Source organism: Engystomops pustulosus, chromosome 2 (assembly GCF_040894005.1).
Source record: "Engystomops pustulosus chromosome 2, aEngPut4.maternal, whole genome shotgun sequence".
NCBI lineage: Eukaryota > Metazoa > Chordata > Amphibia > Anura > Leptodactylidae > Engystomops > Engystomops pustulosus.
In genome coordinates, this window is record NC_092412.1 from 105,298,667 (window position 1) to 105,317,955 (window position 19,289).

Below are 19,289 nucleotides of genomic sequence, written 5' to 3' on the forward strand. Positions count from 1 at the left end.
AAAGATAATTTTTCCCACCAGGACATTTATGGCATATTCACAACTACTACAACTGTTCTACTACAACCAACCAAGTTGATATAACCAGGCTTTGGTCTTGGCAGACACTACTGAATCAGGTACGAAAAGAAGTCCAATATCAGTAAACTTATGTATGCAATGGGGGAGCAGTGTAGCAGGCCGAGCAATGATGATAGTGGCCATGGCCAGGTGGCGCTATGTTTTTTGGAACTTGGATACTGGGGCATATTTACTAACAACAGTGCAAACTGCACAAAATGCAGTTTGCCTGTGTAGTGTGCAGAGGGCGCCAGATTAAGGAATTTGTGGCGCACATTCTTTAGGAATCTGGCGCCCCCTGCACTGCTCCGACAGAGTGCACCAGACTGTTCAAACAGTCTACACTAAAAAATTGTGCAAAATCCGAAAGAAAACTGGCACATGTCCCACTATTCTGCGACCTAAAACCATGAAACTTTCTTATCCACATTGCTGTATAAGGGCTTTTTCTTTTGGTTCTTCCTTCTTTTGATCACTGTTTTTCCTCTTTAGAGGAAGCAATAGTTACAGAAAATTTGCAATTCTAGAGTTGCCTTTTTCAAACCATTCACCATACAGGGTAAATAAACTTTTGTTTAATATCTTGGAATTTTTTGATTTTGATTACTCAAATGATCAAGAAATTCTTTTTTTTGGATGTATGCATTGCCTGACCTAACAGTCATCTCTTAGACCAATGCATTGAAGTGGTTAGGCACATATTATCCACCCATTTCACCCAAATAGCCTCAAATTTTGATGGACAATTTCTTTGTAGATGGAACCCCAATTCAGAGTGAGTTTTTCAGGTGCCACCCTGCTACTTAAATAGACTCAGACTCCTTTTCCAGGCATGCACCTGAGCTATTTCCTATACCTTAAATACTTTTCAAATCAATATTTAGACCAATAAAAATTCATAGCTTTACAAAATACATAATGCAACAATTACTTTCACATGTAAAGAAGCCTTTTAAAGGGACAGGGAAACCTTTCTGGGGGTGATTAACCTCTGACCCTTTGATCATCGAGGTACAGTGCACAACAGGCACCCATAAATGCCTTTCTTATGTGTCAATTCATAAGAACCCGACGGATATGCAATAATGATAACGAATATGAAATACAAACTCCTAAAATTATTTAAAAATTCGTTGAGAGGGGATGTAATGAACAAGAGGTAGAGAGAAAGTAGCAAAATCACTGTGAAAAATGTCCATAACAGAAGCTAGGTCACGTACAAAGAAAGTTAAAAAAGAACAGTTTGCATTTGTCTCACAATACGACTATCATGCCAGATTGATTAAACACAAGAAATTAAAAAACTGGAGTATATTACAACATGACCCTAAATTAGGGAAGTTGTTTAAAGACAAACCTGTATTTGTGTATAAAAAAGGCAGATCTATAGCCAATAAACTTATAAGATCAGATGTACATGCCCCAATAAAATCAATACAATAGAAATCATGTACACAGATTATGTACATGTCAACACTGTACCTCGCTTATCAAAGGGTCAGAGGCTTCTATACGTAGTTTATATGTTAAACTATATGTAGTATATGTATATGTCGGCCAAACAATTTGCAATATAAAAACTATGCTGAATGAACATAAATCAATGATAAAGCATTTCTCTCCAAAGAATCCGTTGAGTCCACAGAAGAAAAACTTAACTGGTTTCGCACAAGATTTCAAAGGAAAGGGACATAAAGTGTATGAATTTAGATGGTTAGTCTTAGAGTAAAGCCCCTTCTACACTGGCGTTTTTCATGCGCGAGTTCTGCGCGTGCATTTGACGCGCAGAACTTGCATTGCACTCTGTCCCATTGTATTCAATGGCTCTTTCTTCATTAGCATTGTTTTTCACGCGCGTGCTTGCGTTCGTTTGCACGCGCGGCAAAATCGCAGCATGCTCTATTTTTGCGTTTCACGCGCGTTTTTCACGCCCCATTCAAGTCTATGGGGACGTATCAAAAATGCATTGCACTCGCGAACATTGCAAGTGCAATGCGAGTGCAATGCGTTTTAAACGTAAGGGTTGCTAGGTGACCAGAATAACAGTATTTCCCCTGCTCGCGAACGATCATTTAATTAAAAAAACACAATGAAGAACAGTGAAGAATAGAATAAAAACAGTGAACACAGGATCATTTAAGAGAAAAACACAGTGCAGAACACAGTGCAGAATAGATTACAGATGTTCGGCACATCTGCTTACTTGTCGGGAGATACGCGCGGAACGGTGCGCCCAAAATAGCATGTGAAGAACAATATATATGTGTGAAGAACACATTGCAGATGTATTTAAACATCTGCAATTTGTTCTTCACACACATATATATTGTTCTTCACATGCTATTTTGGGCGCACCGTTCCGCGCGTATCTCCCGACAAGTAAGCAGATGTGCCGAACATCTGTAATCTATTCTGCACTGTGTTCTGCACTGTGTTTTTCTCTTAAATGATCCTGTGTTCACTGTGTTCACTGTTTTTATTCTATTCTTCACTGTTCTTCACATCTGCTAACTTGTCGGGAGATAATATACACGGGGAACAGTGAAGAATAGATCGCAGATGTTTGCAACTTATCAGAAGACATTATTTTTTAATTAAATAACCCATTTTAATCCCAAACCATGGTCCCTTTGAAAAATGCTCGATTCTCCCATTGACTCGCGCGTGAAAAATGCGGCGAAAACGCAAAAAAAAAAACGCTAACAACACGCGCGTGAAAAACGCTAATTACTCCAAGGAAAAATGGAACAAAAACGCAGCCAAAAACGTCAGTTTTTCACGCATTGCACCCTGACGTGAAACGCAACGCTAGTGTGGAAGGGGCCTAAGTAACAGGGAGCAATCCTGCCAATCCAAAAGAAATTATTGCAAAGGAAAGTCTATTGGATAGACAAACTAGAATCCTTGCATCCTTTTGGCCTGGATGAGCAGTGTTGTTTTAATGTATTTTTGTAATTGTTGCATTATGTATTTTGTAAAGCTATGCATTTTTATTGGTCTTAATAATAATTTGAAAAGTTTTTAAGGTATAGGAAATAGCTAAGGTGCATGCCTGGAGAAGGAAGTGGAGCCTCTGAAACATTGCAAAGGTGAACTCATAACCTGCTGTAGCGTGGAACGCTAAAAGAATGTAACATATTCTTCATATGGACTGAAGCAAAGTAAGAACACTATTACTGTCATGTGTACTTTTTACTATAGTTCATGATTAAAGTATTGCTTTTAAACTGGATTAAGAAAGAGATGTCGGTGGTTTACAAATGTGAAGTTGACTATAGAGGAGTTGGAAGTCTCCTAATTGAACTCCGACTAATTGTTCTACCTGAGCAGACATGAAACCAACAAAATATTAAGAAATGTCTTCTTCCACCCGGATTGTTGATGAGGACTTTCTATTTCAATATTACTAACTGAAAAGCATGATGCAAAAGGCTCTCGTTTTCTCTCACGCAAGGTTAATCTTGTGTAAAATGGTTTATAAATCTCACTAAAGGTTACTAATTGATAGTCTTTGTTCTTATAACTGCAAGTATATGCAATATATAAGGACTACATGCTCCTTTTTATGTCTTTCACGGTCTAGTAGCAGTAACATAGAACATGCCTTCTCAAAAAGCCTAATGCTAATTCACCAATCACCATGTATCTTGGGTATAAAATTGAATCACAAGGAAAGATTACGGCATGAATACTGGGATGATTCTAGGATGTGAAATTATACACTTCACCTCTAAGTGTCAATTAACATTTGCTCTTTTTTGGAAGCTTTGCCTACCTACTAAATGGTTCATCTTTATTCTTTTACTTGTCATCTGAAATTTGTTTTCCTGAAGAAAATGGTTTGGCTGGTTCAGTTTCAGTTTTCATTGCAGTTGTAACAACCCCTCAATAGTATTCCTCTTTTAACCCCATATTGCCTTAATGACAAAATGTCCAATTGAAAACAGGCATAAAAACGTTTTCTAAATGTTTCAAAATATTTTACACTGTGCTTTGATCACCATAATGCATATTATTTTGAGCGCATTACCTTACCATGTCCATATAGACTCTATGGGGCACATAAGGGTCCGAATCGCGTTTTTCCGCTGGGTTTTCCGAATTTTACCGTTTTGCACCAAATTGCCCTGGGTTTTTGACGCACACGATCGGATTGTGTCGCATCGGCACTGGCTTGCATGCGACGAAAAACGGGGGGCGTGGTCATCGGAAAACCCTACAGATTTGGAAAAATTGCGCTATTTGAAAAAAAAAGTGTCGCTTGACACACACTTACATGCACCAGGAATAGGATGGTGAACTCCGACGGACCTTGGCGCAGCAGCGACACCTGGTGGACATTGGGCGCACGACCTTAGTGAGTCGCCGGAAGACCCGAATCCTCGTCAGAGAACGCGCAGCTGGATTGCAACAGGACCGGGTAAGTAAATGAGCCCCTATATATTGTGTATAGGTAAATATCTAAATAATATAATCTACTCATCTAAATACCATTATTTATTTAGTACTGGTGCAAAGATACGGCTTTTATTGTAATTCAGAGCAGTATTCACAATTCAGCTATTTTTTAGTGAGCGGTCAATAAGTGTTTCAGGAACCCTCCTGGCAAAATAGCGTGGAAAAAAAAATTACAAGGATGGCAAACTCTGATCACCTTGGACTGTAGTTTGGGACCATTGGTTCCCTATTTTGTTAGGTGAAGTTCCATAGAGCTGTTTGGTGGGAATGTTATCCCTACAATGAAGTAACCACAGCAGGGGCGTCGCTAGGTCAAAAGATCCGGGGAGATCTGTATGGGGCACATTACAGGGGGATCTGTGTGGGGCACATTACAGGAGGGATCTATATGGGGCACATTACAGGGGGATCTGTATGATGCACATTACAGGAGGATCTGTATGAGGCACATTACAGGGGGATCTATGTGAGGCACGCGATCCCCCTAAGCCACACCCCCAATCACTCCCTGGCCACGCCCCAAATTTTAGCCATATTATAATAATAAAAATCATCTCAATTAAAAAAAATATATATATCCTCTATGGGATTTGAACCTAGAATCTGCAGTGTCCATGTACAATAGTGTCCAGGGGCGTAACTACAGTGGTAGCAGCCATAGCAGCCGCTATGGGGCCCACAGTGTCAGGGGGCCCCATCATCCAACCTGATAATAAAGAATGGAGGATGTGAACCATTATTATATATACAGTACATATATCTGCACATTGTACAGCATAATATGTATATAACATATATGTGATGTATATTTGCTGTATATGTTGTGTGTGTATATGCTCTATATGTGTGGGTACAAGAGTGTATAAATGTGTGTGAATGAGTGAAGAGCTGTATGTTTATGTATATATTTATGTAAGTGTATATAAATCTAAATATGTATGTGTATATATTTGAGGGTAAAATGCATATTTGAAAGCGGGAAGGGGGGCCTCATTCAAAAGTCTGCTATGGGGCCCTGCTTCTACTTGTTACGCCCCTGATAATGTCACAGCACCTCACCAACTGAGCTATAACCTCTGTGATTAGCAAGGATTAGAATTTTGGTAACTAAGAACTATAACTACTGTTACACTGTGACACAGACTTAATGCCTTGGTATATAGAGAGGGATCTTCTCAGAGGTTATTGTAATTATTGAGACTATTATTATTATTATGGAGATTATTATTATTGAGTTTATTATTATTATTTTTTACTATTATTAATAATCATCTCCATAATAATAAAAAATAATACAATTTATAATAATCATAATAATAGTCTCAATAATTACAATAATAACCTCTGAGAAGATCCCTCTCTATATATCAGTGCATTAAGTCTGTGTCTCAATGTAACAGTGGCAGATAACACTTCTTAGTTACCAGAAATCCTCAGCTCTGTATCACTGGGCTTATAGCTCAGTTAGTTAAGGCTCCTGTCTACAGTGCAGAGGGTCCCAGGTTCGAATCTCAGCCTGGGCAAAACTTTATTTAATTAAATGAAGAGCTTGTGTCTGGGGAAGCCCTGGAGACCATATATGGACAGATGCTGATCTGAGCCTGATGACGTGGTCCCTGCTCTCCGACACTTCTCTGAAAAGGATTCCCTGCCCGATGTCTGCTCTGGGGACCCCTAGGAGATGCAGTGACCATATATGGACAGATACTGATCTGAACCTGATGACGTGGTCCCTGCTCTCCGCTAAGCCGACACTTCTCTGAAAAGGATTCCCTGCCCGATGTCTGTAGAAGCCATTCTGAACTATGGGTTCAGGCTTTCAAAGTATTTACTATGGGGACACAGCGCCGGGACACAGCGGGACCTGGGGAGAAAATCCGTGACAATCTCATAGCTGCCCGTGACGCGGGGCAGAGGTAAGAAAAACGGGACTTTCCCGGCAAAATCGGGACGGTTGGGAGCAATGGATCTGTATGGGGCACATTACAGGGGGATCTGTATGATGCACATTACAGGGGGATCTGTATGGGGCACATTACAGGGGGATCTGTGTGTGGGGCACATTACAGGGGGATTTGTGTGTGGGGCACATTACAGGGGGATCTGTATGATGCACATTACAGGGGGATCTGTATGATGCACATTACAGGGGGATCTGTGTATGGGGCACATTACAGGGGGAGCTCTGTGGGGCTCATTACTGGGGGACATTACTGGAGGACTGTGTGGAAGACATTACTGGGGGCTGTGTGGGTGACATTACTGGGGGCTGTGTGGGTGACATTACTGGGAGTTGTGTGGGTGACTTTACTGGGGGCTGTGTGGGTGACATTACTGGGGGCTGTGTGGGTGACATTCCTTGGGGCGTGTTCACATGTGGCAGTAGGAAGGGCCTAGGTTTGATCCCACATGAGTTTCCAGTGAAATGCATGTGATGGATAAGAGCGCCTGGTCTCTTGTATTTGTTGAAATGCAAACGTGTGAGCGCAACCTTTCAGTATTTTGGTTTTAGGTGCAGTTTTGTTAATTGAACAGGTGAACTGAACAAGTGAATTTGAGTTTGAAGGGGAAAACTGTTCCACAAATGTCTTTCACTTGTTAAAATAACAAAACTGCACCTAAAACCTTCTCAAAGCTGATTGCGATGCAGTTGTAACTGCAACATGTTAACATAACTTCGGAGAACCAACATTTCGGGACAATGAAGGACATAAGATGTCTGTGTGGTAAACTCCACAGGAAGGAGACGTGGTGATGCCGTGCCTAAGGGTGGTGGCACATGTGACGTTTTGAACCCATTTTTGTCTGTTTTTAATTACCGTATATACTCGAGTATAAGCCGAGTGGGGAATTTTCAGCACAAAAATTGTGCTGAAAATTCCCCACTCGGCTTATACTCGGGTATTAAAAAACCAACCCCAAAAAAAAACTCGGTACTCACCATTCCGACGGCCCGAGCAGCGGCAGGTCCGCGTCAGCTCCGCCTGCAGTGCCTCTTCTTACTTCATGCCGGCGCCAGGTCCGCGACGGCTCCGCGACCGACCGGCACGCAACTATGATGTCAGCAGCTGCTGACATCATAGTTGTGTGCCGACCTGGCGCCGGCATGAAGTAAGAAGAGGCACTGCAGGCAGAGCTGCCGCTGCTCGGGCCGTCGGGATGGTGAGTACCGAGTTTTTTTTTTTTTTACAGGCTGCTACAGAGGGCTGGCAGGCTATTACTTACAGGGGGCTGGCAGGCATTTACAGGGGGCTGGCAGGCTATTACTTACAGGGGGCTGGCAGGCATTTGCAGGGGGCTGGCAGGCATCTGCAGGGGGCTGGCAGGCTGCTACAGGGGGCTGGCAGGCTATTACTTACAGGGGGCTGGCAGGCTATTACTTACAGAGCGCTGGCAGGCATTTACAAGGGGCTGGCAGGCATCTGCAGGGGGCTGGCAGGCTGCTACAGGGGGCTGGCAGGCAGGCATTTACAGGGGGCTCGCAGGCAGGCATTTGCAGGGGGCTGGCAGGCTGCTACAGGGTGCTGGCAGGCTGCTACAGGGGGCTGGTAGGCTGCTACAAGGGGCTGGCAGGCTATATACTACAGGGGGCTGGCAGGCTATATACTACAGGGGGCTGGCAGGCTATATACTGGGGCTGTGACCAATGCATTTCCCACCCTCGGCTTATATTCGAGTCAATAGGTTTTTCCAGTTTTTTGTGTTAAAATTAGGGGTCTCGGCTTATACTCGGTTCGGCTTATACTCGAGTATATACGGTATGATTATTGGGAAAACTGGATAAAAAAGGAAGCGTTTTCAAAAACGAATGCGTTTTTTAATGGACTGAAAACGCATGACTAAAAACGGGTTCAAAACGTCATGTGTTCCACAACCCTAATAGTGAAGTGGACATTTCACCAGCAGTCACTGGATGTATGTCAGGATTTATCTGGTGTTTCTGTAGCTGTATAGCCCCTCAATAAAGTTGTTATTGACACAACCACATGTGAGGGGGTTATTTACAAGAGGGGGCATTACTGAAAGTCTGATACAAATGCATTGGGGCCCATGCCCCGGATCTTTTCCCACCCTAGCAACGCCCCTGAACCACAGTGATCTATGGTGTCTAGACCTATATTTTCCTAAAACATCTGCATGTTCTAAAAATGGTCCCTAATCAATTACCCAGCTCCTTTTCTGATCTGTCATGTCTATCTACACTCAGTTCCTATAGAAGTAGAAGATATAAGGGGACTTTCGCTTTCCAGACATACACAAATATTATCTTGCTAACCACCTCACTGGATGGTTGTTTTTTCTATCCCAAAAAACACAGAATGTAGATGTGAGACACCTCCTGGGCCTGCATAAACACACCTATTTATGGGCCCCTTCAATCACTGACACTTGACATACTGGGGGAGATTTATGATGGAAGCGCCACCCTTTGAGGTAGAGGACGTTAGTTGTACCCATAGTTTTGTGCTAGAATTATGATGAAGAGGTATACATGTTAGATGACACAAGGCGGTGGGAGCAGAAAGGGGTTAAATACTTACACTAACTATATGTAGATTCTATATTGAAATCGTTTCAGCAGCTGGAGGAGGAATTTGAGGTTCCCAGGCAGATGTTTTACCAGTATCTTCAATTAAGGCATAGCCTGCAGTCACAGTTTGAGTCAGGGGAAGTAGAGATTTCTTCACTGGAAGTGATGTCGGGGGTGGTTCAGGCGAAATCCATGAGAGGGCTAATCTCTTTGCTTTATGGAGAGGTACTGGACAAGGTGCTGGGGGACCAGATGAATGGAACACGGCAAAAGTGGGAAAGGGATATGGGTGAATTGGAAGAGGAGGAGTGGGAAGAGGCACTGGAGTCCCCCTGTAAATTATCATTGAATGTGGCACAGAGGCGGTCGCAGCTATTCTTGGTTCATAGAGCTTATCGTACTCCAGCCCTGTTGAGGAAAATGGGGATCCGTAGTGAGGCTAGGTGTCCGCGATGTTTGATGGACGAGGCTGACATTATGCACATGTTCTGGTCATGTCCGGCGTTGAGGGATTTATGGGACAGGGCTAATAGACTGTTAGAAAGAGGGTTTGGTGTGACAATAGGGTCTGACCCGAAGGTGTGTGTACTGGGTTGTGTGGGGAAACTGGAGAGTACCAAAGCACAACAACAAGCAATAGCCAAGATCTTATATCAAGTGCGGAAGACAATAGCTACACATTGGCTGGATGCTGCGCCTCCTGGTATATCAGAGGTTAAGAAAATGGTAAATGTCACGATCCGTATGGAAATGGGGGTTTACCTCAAACGTAATGCATTGGGGAAGTTTGAAAAGCAGTGGAGCAAATGGTTGGATTGCCCAAGACTTGGGTCGGAGGAGCTGCTCAGAAGGTGGAGAAAGGTGTGCCCAGGGGGACTGTTAGGGGAAAGGCAGGAAGTGATATAACACAGAGGCGGGTTGTGTGGTGCAGCAAAAAGGGAGTTTAATCCTGGATTAGAAGGGACCGGACCGCTGGGTGGGTGGGGGGGAGAGGTTTGTTAAGGAAGGGAGGGGAGGGGTTGGTTTATGGTTATGGTCATGTGATGTAATTTATACATTGGAATTTGTACTAATACAAATGTCTTTTCTTCAAAATGGATGTAAATTTATATGCTTTAATAAAGACCATCTGATTTAAAAAAAAGAATTATGATGAAGGTCTAGCACACGGGTGCTAATCACCGCCTTATGATATAACTCAAAGTCTGGCAGACCAATTCCCCTATTGCGTTTATGACGCATCAGTAAGGAATGTCGTTTAGGGGGTCATTGTCCCTTCCAGATAAATTTGATAATTTGAGATCTTACTAAAGAACGATCGTGGTGGTGCGATCGGCAGTGCTTGGAAGTGTATCCATTTTGATTGCTGCCGTTCGTCCGAAACATGATAAAAATAAGGGGTTGCAAATTGATAACTCTCAAACTAGACACCTCATCAATTGGAGGAGTACAAATAGTCCATGTCCGCCGTCAGATTAACTCCCAGGTATTTAATGGAACTGCTGCCATCCTTAAAGGTAAAATTAGCCTTAATACACTTTTACATGTGCTCTATATGTCAAAATTTATTCTTAAGCTGTGCTCTCATGATTTTCTGATTCATACAGATTGTCAATTTAGCCTATAATTTATGTCAGCGCATGATGTGCGCATGTTGTTCTTTTTCAATGCTCAGTATTTTCAATAAAATGATTTACCCATAATAAATACCTCAGCTGCTGCTGAGCTTGATAATACACACCTCAGAACATCATAATACGCACCTCAGCTGCTACAGAACATCATAATACACACCTCAGCTGCTACAGAACATCATAATACACACCTCAGCTCCTACTGAACCACATAATACACACCTAAGCTGCTGCATAATATACAATTCAGCTGCTACAGAACATCATAATACGCACCTCAGCTGCTACAGAACATCATAATACGCACCTCAGCTGCTACAGAACATCATAATACACACCTCAGCTGCTACATAACATCATAATACACACCTCAGCTGCTACAGAACATCATAATACACACCTAAACTGCTGCAGAACCTCATAATATATACATCAGCTGCTGTTGCAGAACCTCATAATACACACCTAAGCTGCTGCATAATATACAATTCAGCTGCTACAGAACATCATAATACACTTCTCAGCTGCTGTAGAAACTCATAATACAAATCTCATCTTCTGCTGAACCTCATAATTCACACCTAAGCTGCTGCAGAACCTCATAATACACAATTCAGCTGCTACAGAACCTTATAATACCCAATTCAGCTGCTGCAGAACCTCATAATACACACCTCAGCTGCTTCAGAACAACATAACACACATTTCAGATGCTTCAGAATCTCATAATATGCACTTTAGATGCTGCAGAACTTCATAATACATACCTCAGCTTTTGCAGAACTTCATAATACACAACCCAGCAGCTGCAGAACACCAAAATACATACCTTCTAGTAAGAACATATCATACTCTAACTGGAGGGTTTAGTAGTTAAGTAAGGGCAAAACTGGTCACAAGTTCTCTTTAAATCAAATCTACCATCAAACTAAAGCATGGTAAACCAGGGAAACTTTACTGTGGTAATAATCTTATAATTGTTATCCATGGCCTCCTTCCTTATAAAATAAACTTTTAAAAGTATGTTAATGAATCAAAAGAGCCCCGGAGAGTTTACCAGAGCCCCTCTGTGCTGTGCTGCTCTTCCCCCTCCCACTGTGTTATAAAAATTTTTATGCTGCGTGAGATTACAGCAAGGAGTGAGAAGATCTGAGGGAGCAGCGGTGGAAGGGAGAAAGTATAACAGTCTGTGAAGCTACTGCAAGGAGGGTGCTCCGATAACGCTCCACAGAGCCCTTCTTGCTCAAAAGTGTAATTTTAAAAGTAGATTTTTGAAGGAAGGAGAAAGTGGATATCAAATAATAGAAAATCACAGAGTTTGGATCTTTGAGTAAGTGTCCCTGGTTTATCATGCTTGAGGGGAGATTTCCTTTAAGTGGTTAAGGGCAGTTTCAGTAAACACTTGTCTCAGACAGTTTGCTGAACTTTAATTATTTTGTTTACTAACCTGAACTGTTATCTAGAGACTTGTTGGCTGTTCAGATTGTACAATCTGGACATACATTTTTTTTTTAACTCACCTTATGTGTCTAAGCCACAAAGCTATTTTCCCATGTTAACAACCAAGGAAATTTTACTTTATAGCAGGGTGAATATATAATTATTCACTCGGTTTGGTTATTATTAACCCCTTAAGGACGCAGCCATTTTACAGCTTAAGGCTCAGCCCGATTTTTTGGATTCTGACTTGCTTCGCTTTATATGGTTATAACTTTTGAACACTGTTACTTATCAAAACGATTCTGAGATTGTTTTTTCCCCACATGTTGTACTTCATTTTAGTGGTAAATTTTGGCAGATAAGTTTTGCGTTTATTTACAAAAAAAAGAAAATGTGATGAATTTTTTGAAAAATTTGCCATTTTCGAAATTCTAAATCATCACGTTTTCAGGCAGATAGATTTACCAGCTAAATAAGTTGCTGAATAACATTTCCCATTTGTCTACTTTACATTTTCATAATTTCTGAAATATCTGGATAATTTATTTTGACGTCACACGGCTTACAAATAGAATATCGCTTTTCCGGATTTTCAGAATTGACTATTTTGGGGATAAATACAGTTTTGAATGAAATTTTACATATTTAGCATCAAAACCCCCTATATAACCAACCCATTTTCAAATCTGCACCCCTCAAGCTATCAGAAACAGCTTTTACGAAGATTGTTAACCCCTTGAGATCTTCATAGTAATTGAATCAAAATGGAGGTGAAATTTAGAATGGTCATATTGTTCCCTTATACGTTCATTTAGCACCAAAATTTACACATTTCCAAAATATAAAAAGAGAAAACCCACCATACAATTTATTCTGCAATTTCTCCTGAGTACAAAGACCCCCCACATGTGGCCGTTACTTGTTTTATGGGGGCACAGCGAGGCGCAGAAGGGAAGGAGGGCGCTGCAGCTGCCAGGAATTTAGTTTCCTCATTGGCCCCTTTTGAAGGCTATAAAATTTTCGCTTTTTCGTTATTGGGGCCATGTGACGGCATTTTTTTTGCGGGATGAGATGCTTTTTCCATTGTTACCATTTTGGGGTTGGTATCACCTATTGTTGAAAATTTAGGAACTTTTTTTGAGGGCAGGAGTAGAAAAGCATCAATTCTGTACTGGATTTTTGACTTTTTTTTTTTTGGTGTTCACCGTATAGACTAATAGTCATGTTATCTTTATTCTATGGGTTGATACGATTACGGGGATACCAAACATGAATATATTTTCTTACGTTTTACTAAATTTGTCAAACAAAACCCTAATGTGGGGAAAAATCTATAATTTTTGTATTGCCATCTTCCAAGTGGCATAACTTTGTTACGTTTTTGGCTACGGAGCTGGTTGATGGCTTGTTTTTTGCGGGACATGTTGTACTTTGCACCAGTATCATGTCTGAGTACATATGGTTTTTTGGTCGCATTTTATATCATTTTTTGTGGGATTGAAAAGGTAAAAATCATAATTTTTGGAGGGTTTATAACAGTTTTTTTTTACGGCGTTTATCGTGGGGGTTCAATAATGATTTACTTTTATTCTACGGGTTGTTACGGACGCGGTGATACTATATATGTGGGGTTTGTGTTATGATTTAGACTTTTTTTTTGAGTTATATGTCTCTTTATATGTTTTGGGGGTTTGGGGCATTTTTAGTGATTTATGACTTTATTTTTTTATTGAATAACTTTTTTTTTTACTTTTTCACTTTTATACCATGGGACATGAAGAAGCAATCTTCTGATTGCTTCTTCATGATAATATTCTGCAATACTCATGTATTGCAGAGTATTATCAGTGTCAGCCTATGCACTTGCATAGGCTGGCACTTTGCCAGTAAGATGACGTCACAGACGCCATCTTACTGGCAATTCTTGCTAGTAACTCTGGGGTCCAGATCGGACCCCAGAGTTACTATAGCAACGATCGGCGCCCCCCGAAAACGGTTCGGGGGGGCCGATCGTGGGGGAAAGACCCCCCAGATACTTGTTAGATGCCGCGGTCGCGCTGACCGCGGCATCTAACGGGTTAAGCACCCGCGATCGGAGACAACTCCGATCGCGGGTGTTACACTGGGGTGCCGGCTATTAGTTACAGCCGGCACCCCGTGTTTCCCGATGCCGGTTCGGCTCTGATCCAGAGCCGAGCCGGCATAGGAGCCGTGGCGGATATATCCGCCACTGAGCGCTAAGTCACTGCGCTCCGTGGCGGATATATCCGCCGCGGAGCGCGAAGGGGTTAAATTATTAGGATATCATAATGCATCATCTTAAATACTTTAGCAAATTTTGTGTATCAGTTTTTATCATAGAGAGTTTGTCCTATAAACAATACACTTGCTTTTGTTAAAGTTGTTTTCCTAACTCAGGTAATCATCACATATCCAAAGGTTATGTCCAAAATACCTAATATTCAATTTATTCTCTTTAGTTGCATGACTGTATAGTTGTTGTGCTGTATGATGTAGTTGTGCACTTTGAAAAGTTTTGAGTAGCAGTCAAATAGGGTTAAGAGATCAAGAACTTTAGGCCTGCAGTCAGGAGCTTTTCTTAGAAAAAGTAACATTTCGTCAGCATATCCAACTACATGGACCTCCATGGTGTTATACCAAGAAACCTATTATAGAGTCCGAAGCTTGATCAAGTGGACCTACTGGACCACAGCGGACGATGGCGCAAGCCGACACCTGGGACTGGAGTCTAAGTGCTACCTGGCTCTTACCAGAGCCCGCCTCATAGCAGGTTGGACTTGTTGTGGCGTGGTTCCACCAGGTCGTTCCACATGCGCAACTTTGTCTATGGTGGCGGCCGAGGCATAGTACAGAATCATAAGGCAAACTCGTGTTTTGGGACAGATAGGAGGTCGAGACAGGCAGCACAGGATCACTGCGCTGGCCCTTTAAATTTTCCGAGTCTGGTAACCTCTGCTGTAGAGCCAGTATATATTCCCCTTTTTTTACTTATTCTGAGCTATATTCCTTATCAATAGACCCCTTAAGTAAGCTTTAAAGCTTTCCCAAACGAATCAGCCTAGACCCTATTACGATCCAGGAACTCTGAAATTTTGACAGGCACATTTTGCATAACCACTCCTTGGGCTACAATCTATATCACACAACATCCTGCCCAGTCATATTGTCTAACATATGGGTTAGACAATAGAGGGGCCTTTTTTAGCAGAGAGAAATTAAAACATGTTTTTGAACGATCTCAAAATTAAATGCTTATGAAAATTAAGGGAGGAAGGGTTGAATAATGAGGAGGATGAGCATTTACCTTAGGGGACTCAGCTCATTTGCTCACACACCCCAGGGACTTGCTTGTGAGAGCTGGTAGGGAGCCAGGTAAAGTTTAATATAATTTATTGTCATAAACATTCAACACTGATGTTTTTTTCAAAAACATGTTTGCATTATGCATTACTGTGTCTGTGGGAACCTGTCCACTCCTAAAACAGGCCCACTGATGACAGGTTCCCTTTAACTAGGAATGTAGGGGATGCCCCTGAAGGGATAGTACCATAGTGATATTTATCTATGTATGGACCCAAATAGTTATTAAAATAGTCGATTAACAATCCAGGTATTGGATTGGTAGGTAACAATTCAGCCAAAAATAGCAAGATCCTATGTAGGACTGCATTTGAGTGTGGTGGTGTAGTTGCCAAAAGAAATTCCTGCTTATATATTATACACTGGATCTCAACATATCAACCATCAGCATCTATTAAAGTGCTGAGACAGATGAAGGGGATGACTTTGTGCACTAAGAGGCTGTCCCGTCTGTAATGTTAGGAGAACATGGAGTGATATGCAGCGCTAATCAAGAAGCAGCCCAATCCAGCCACAGCATGGTCAATAAGGTGTGTCTTACTGAGAGACTCAGGGACATATAATGACTGGGTGGTATCGTGTGATGGTGGTAAGTACTGCATATTTATTAGATGTATCATCATGTATCCTGATCTTAGTCACCATGGCAACAGGTAAACAGACAGACATAGCAAGAAGAGAACAAAACAAAGACTACTGTATAAGCATACTTTGGGGGGGGGGGGGAATCAAAATAATTGCAGCCCAGAAAAGGCATATTAATCTCAACAATTAAATAGCAACACATACAGTAACATACAACACAATTCTGCACCTTCAAGGATATGGACCACCCTGCAAAGATAGTTAAAGATGAAGTAAGAGACAGTTAGTGAAAAACAACATAGTAACCAAGAGTAGAAGTGGATGGTATTAAGCACCATTGACTATGGTACTGCCATGTCCTAAAGTCTTCACTTCACTTCTTGGAAGTGGGCACCTCTCCGCTGTACTTCTCCTGAGGTGTCCTCCGCCTCAGCTCCCTTTCTGGTGCCCTCCTCCCCAGTGTCCTTTCTGATGCCAGGTTCAGAAGTAGTGGGGGCAGCAGAAGTTGAAATCCTTTCAACCTCACCAGGGTCCAATGTTCAACTGCATCTTACATGAAGCTGCTCAGGTAGCTCTCCGTTGCTCTTCAACCCTTTCGTTTCATTGCTGCCATGTATAAGAAGGGTATGGACTCACCAGAAGAACTTCAGCACAATGGGGGATCCTAACTAGTAAGTTATTAGGCAGGTTTGAGGATATTAGGCGGAGGTGATTAAAAACTAATATGTACAGTGGGAGGGTGGGCTTAAAAAGATGATAGAGGCCTGTAGGCACTATGTGCAGTTTTCCTATGAAGTGTGCACCAGATTAATCATTTATGGCGCCCATCAAGAATCTGATGCAACTTTTTTTTGGTGCACAAACATGGGGCGTGTAACACACATCTGTCAGACTCTGCATGATAAATATGTTGCACGGTCCAACTGTGCACCAAAATGCTCCTTTATGAGCAGACATTTGTGTAGCTTTGGGTATAGTGCAGCCGCGACACAAATGAGTTATGTGGGACACATATGTGGCTCGGACAGTTCTTAAATACTTGTCCAAGCATTTTGCACTAGAAAGATGTGCAAAGTCTGACAGGAAACTGGCAAAAAGGGCCTTAGTAAATGTGGGCCACTGATTTTTAAGGAATTTATTTGAAAATTTAATTATAATTAAAGTATAAAAGACACCAGTCCACAACCTCAAACAGTCACACTCCAAACTCCACTATGGTGAAGACCAAAGAGCTGTTGAGGGAAACCAGAAACAAAATTGTACAATTGTAGACAGGGTCGGACCAGAGGAAATCATTTTTGGGGCTGACCCTCTCTTTTTACTAGAAAGAATAGGTCCCATGCACACTATGGGGGACGTATGCAAGCTTGCGGCCATATATACGTCCCCATAGACGGCAATGGCCACACGGAGTCATACGATGCCACACACGTGTGGCACCACAGCGATTCATACATGGGAAAAAGATAGGAAAAAAATGTCCTATCTTTCTCTGTGTGCAGGGCCCGTACACCGTGCATTGCTATGGCGAGGAGGTGTTCACGAAGCAATAGTCTCAAAGACAAACCTGGCTGCTGCATTGAGAATGGTTTGTAGAGGAGAGAGTTAAGTAAGTGGAAGACGGATTAGTAGAGAGTTACAGTAGTCTAGACTAGATTGAATCAGAGTGATAATTAGTGTTTTATAGGTTTCAATTGTAAGAAATGGTCGATGTAAGTGATGTAAGCGACCATGATAAACGTTGGAATATCACTGGATAAAAATGAGGAAGCCAAGAAGCAAAGTGGTCGAGAAACTGGTAGGATGAGCCAGTAAGACGATATATTACAGCCACACAAATGGAGAATGGGCAAAATATCCTGAAGGTATGGATCTCCAAAGAAGGGAAGATGAGAAATGGTACAGGAGGAATGACCCAGCTCAGGTTGATTGGTCATGTCTGGAGAGCTCAGGAAGCTCTGTGTTATGTCTTTATGAATGGCAGCAAGCATGCAACTCAGCTTTCCCAAGGTCCTGAATTTTATAATTGTTTTTTGAGCAAAACCAGTGTCAGGATTACAGTAATTGTACTCTCAATATATTACACCTTGTCATGCAACCCCACTGTGTAGGGGTTTGAAAAGCACCCAAATACATCTATGTCTATCAGGGGAATATGTAAGCAGATGTACCCTGGTAATTGTATGACCGCAAGATTGGACGGTGATTTGTACAGACATGAGTCCAATCCCAGGGGTACCAGCAGAACAGTAGACATGTATGTACAGCAATTTTTTATAGAGTGCATATTTTATGACATAAACCTGTATAATAACACAAATATGAAAACCTGTTTATGAGTAGCCTCTACCACTGCTAGGCTAGACGTGCTCTTAAAAGCCATTTATTTAGGAAGGCCTATCACACTTGCACTGCATGCAACTTTAACTCTCTCTTAATTAACCAATTATGGGTACTTCCCCTGTCTGTTATCAGGAAAATTTTTTATGAATTTAAAGAATGACTAGACCATTATACAGTACAAGCTCTTATTCCTCTTGTTATTCCTAACGCCCTCATCCTCATAGAATGTAAGCTCTTGCGAGCAGGGCCCTTACTCTTATTGTTTCATATGACTCTTATTACTCTGTAAGGTCTTATTTTATTTGTATACGTTCCCCAGAATCTGTAAAGCACTAGAGAATTTGATAGCGCTATATAAAGATTATTATTATAGACGACAATGCCAAGGCATCTATTTAAGCAGACATATAGGGTGAGCTTTATCAGTGCTTCTATGCCAGTTTTCTTGCACAGTTCTATTCTACCTCCATGCCATATATTTTAGTTCAGGATAGGGCACATCCTAGGCCTATGTTCCATGTGGGATGTGCCATATGAGCTTTAGCCTGCTCTTGGTTTGTCCTTTGAAAGAGTACTGTGAGAGTATGTCATGTCATTTTGAAAGCATTCAGAAACTATGAAATGTGTTCCCCCAGAAATATTTGAAATTCTAAAACATATACCATAAAACAGTGGTCATGGAACTGTTAATTCTGCTGCTTAGTCGTGACTGCTGCATAGCAATTAAAACAGTTGGCTGATAATTTACTATTTAGGTCGACACAAATTTGAATGGAAAGCATTATTTTGTCTTTCCTATGGAAAAAATAAAATAGTGCAATATAAATATTTTTTAAAGTGGTATTCCCTTATAAACA

General features: G+C 41.5%; 1 protein-coding gene across 2 annotated transcripts in view; it reads left to right on the plus strand.

Moving 5' to 3' along the window:
- Positions 1 to 19,289, plus strand: part of RPL31 (ribosomal protein L31) — a 435,376-nt gene that overhangs the window by 353,105 nt on the left and 62,982 nt on the right. The window contains exon 6 of one of the 2 annotated variants that reach the window (XM_072135872.1): positions 462 to 476. The exons of the other annotated variant lie outside the window; for it this stretch is intronic. The gene's annotated coding sequence lies outside the window, so the exon portion shown is untranslated. Of the gene's footprint in view, positions 1 to 461; positions 477 to 19,289 lie in introns of those variants that run through there. 2 annotated transcript variants of the gene reach the window in all.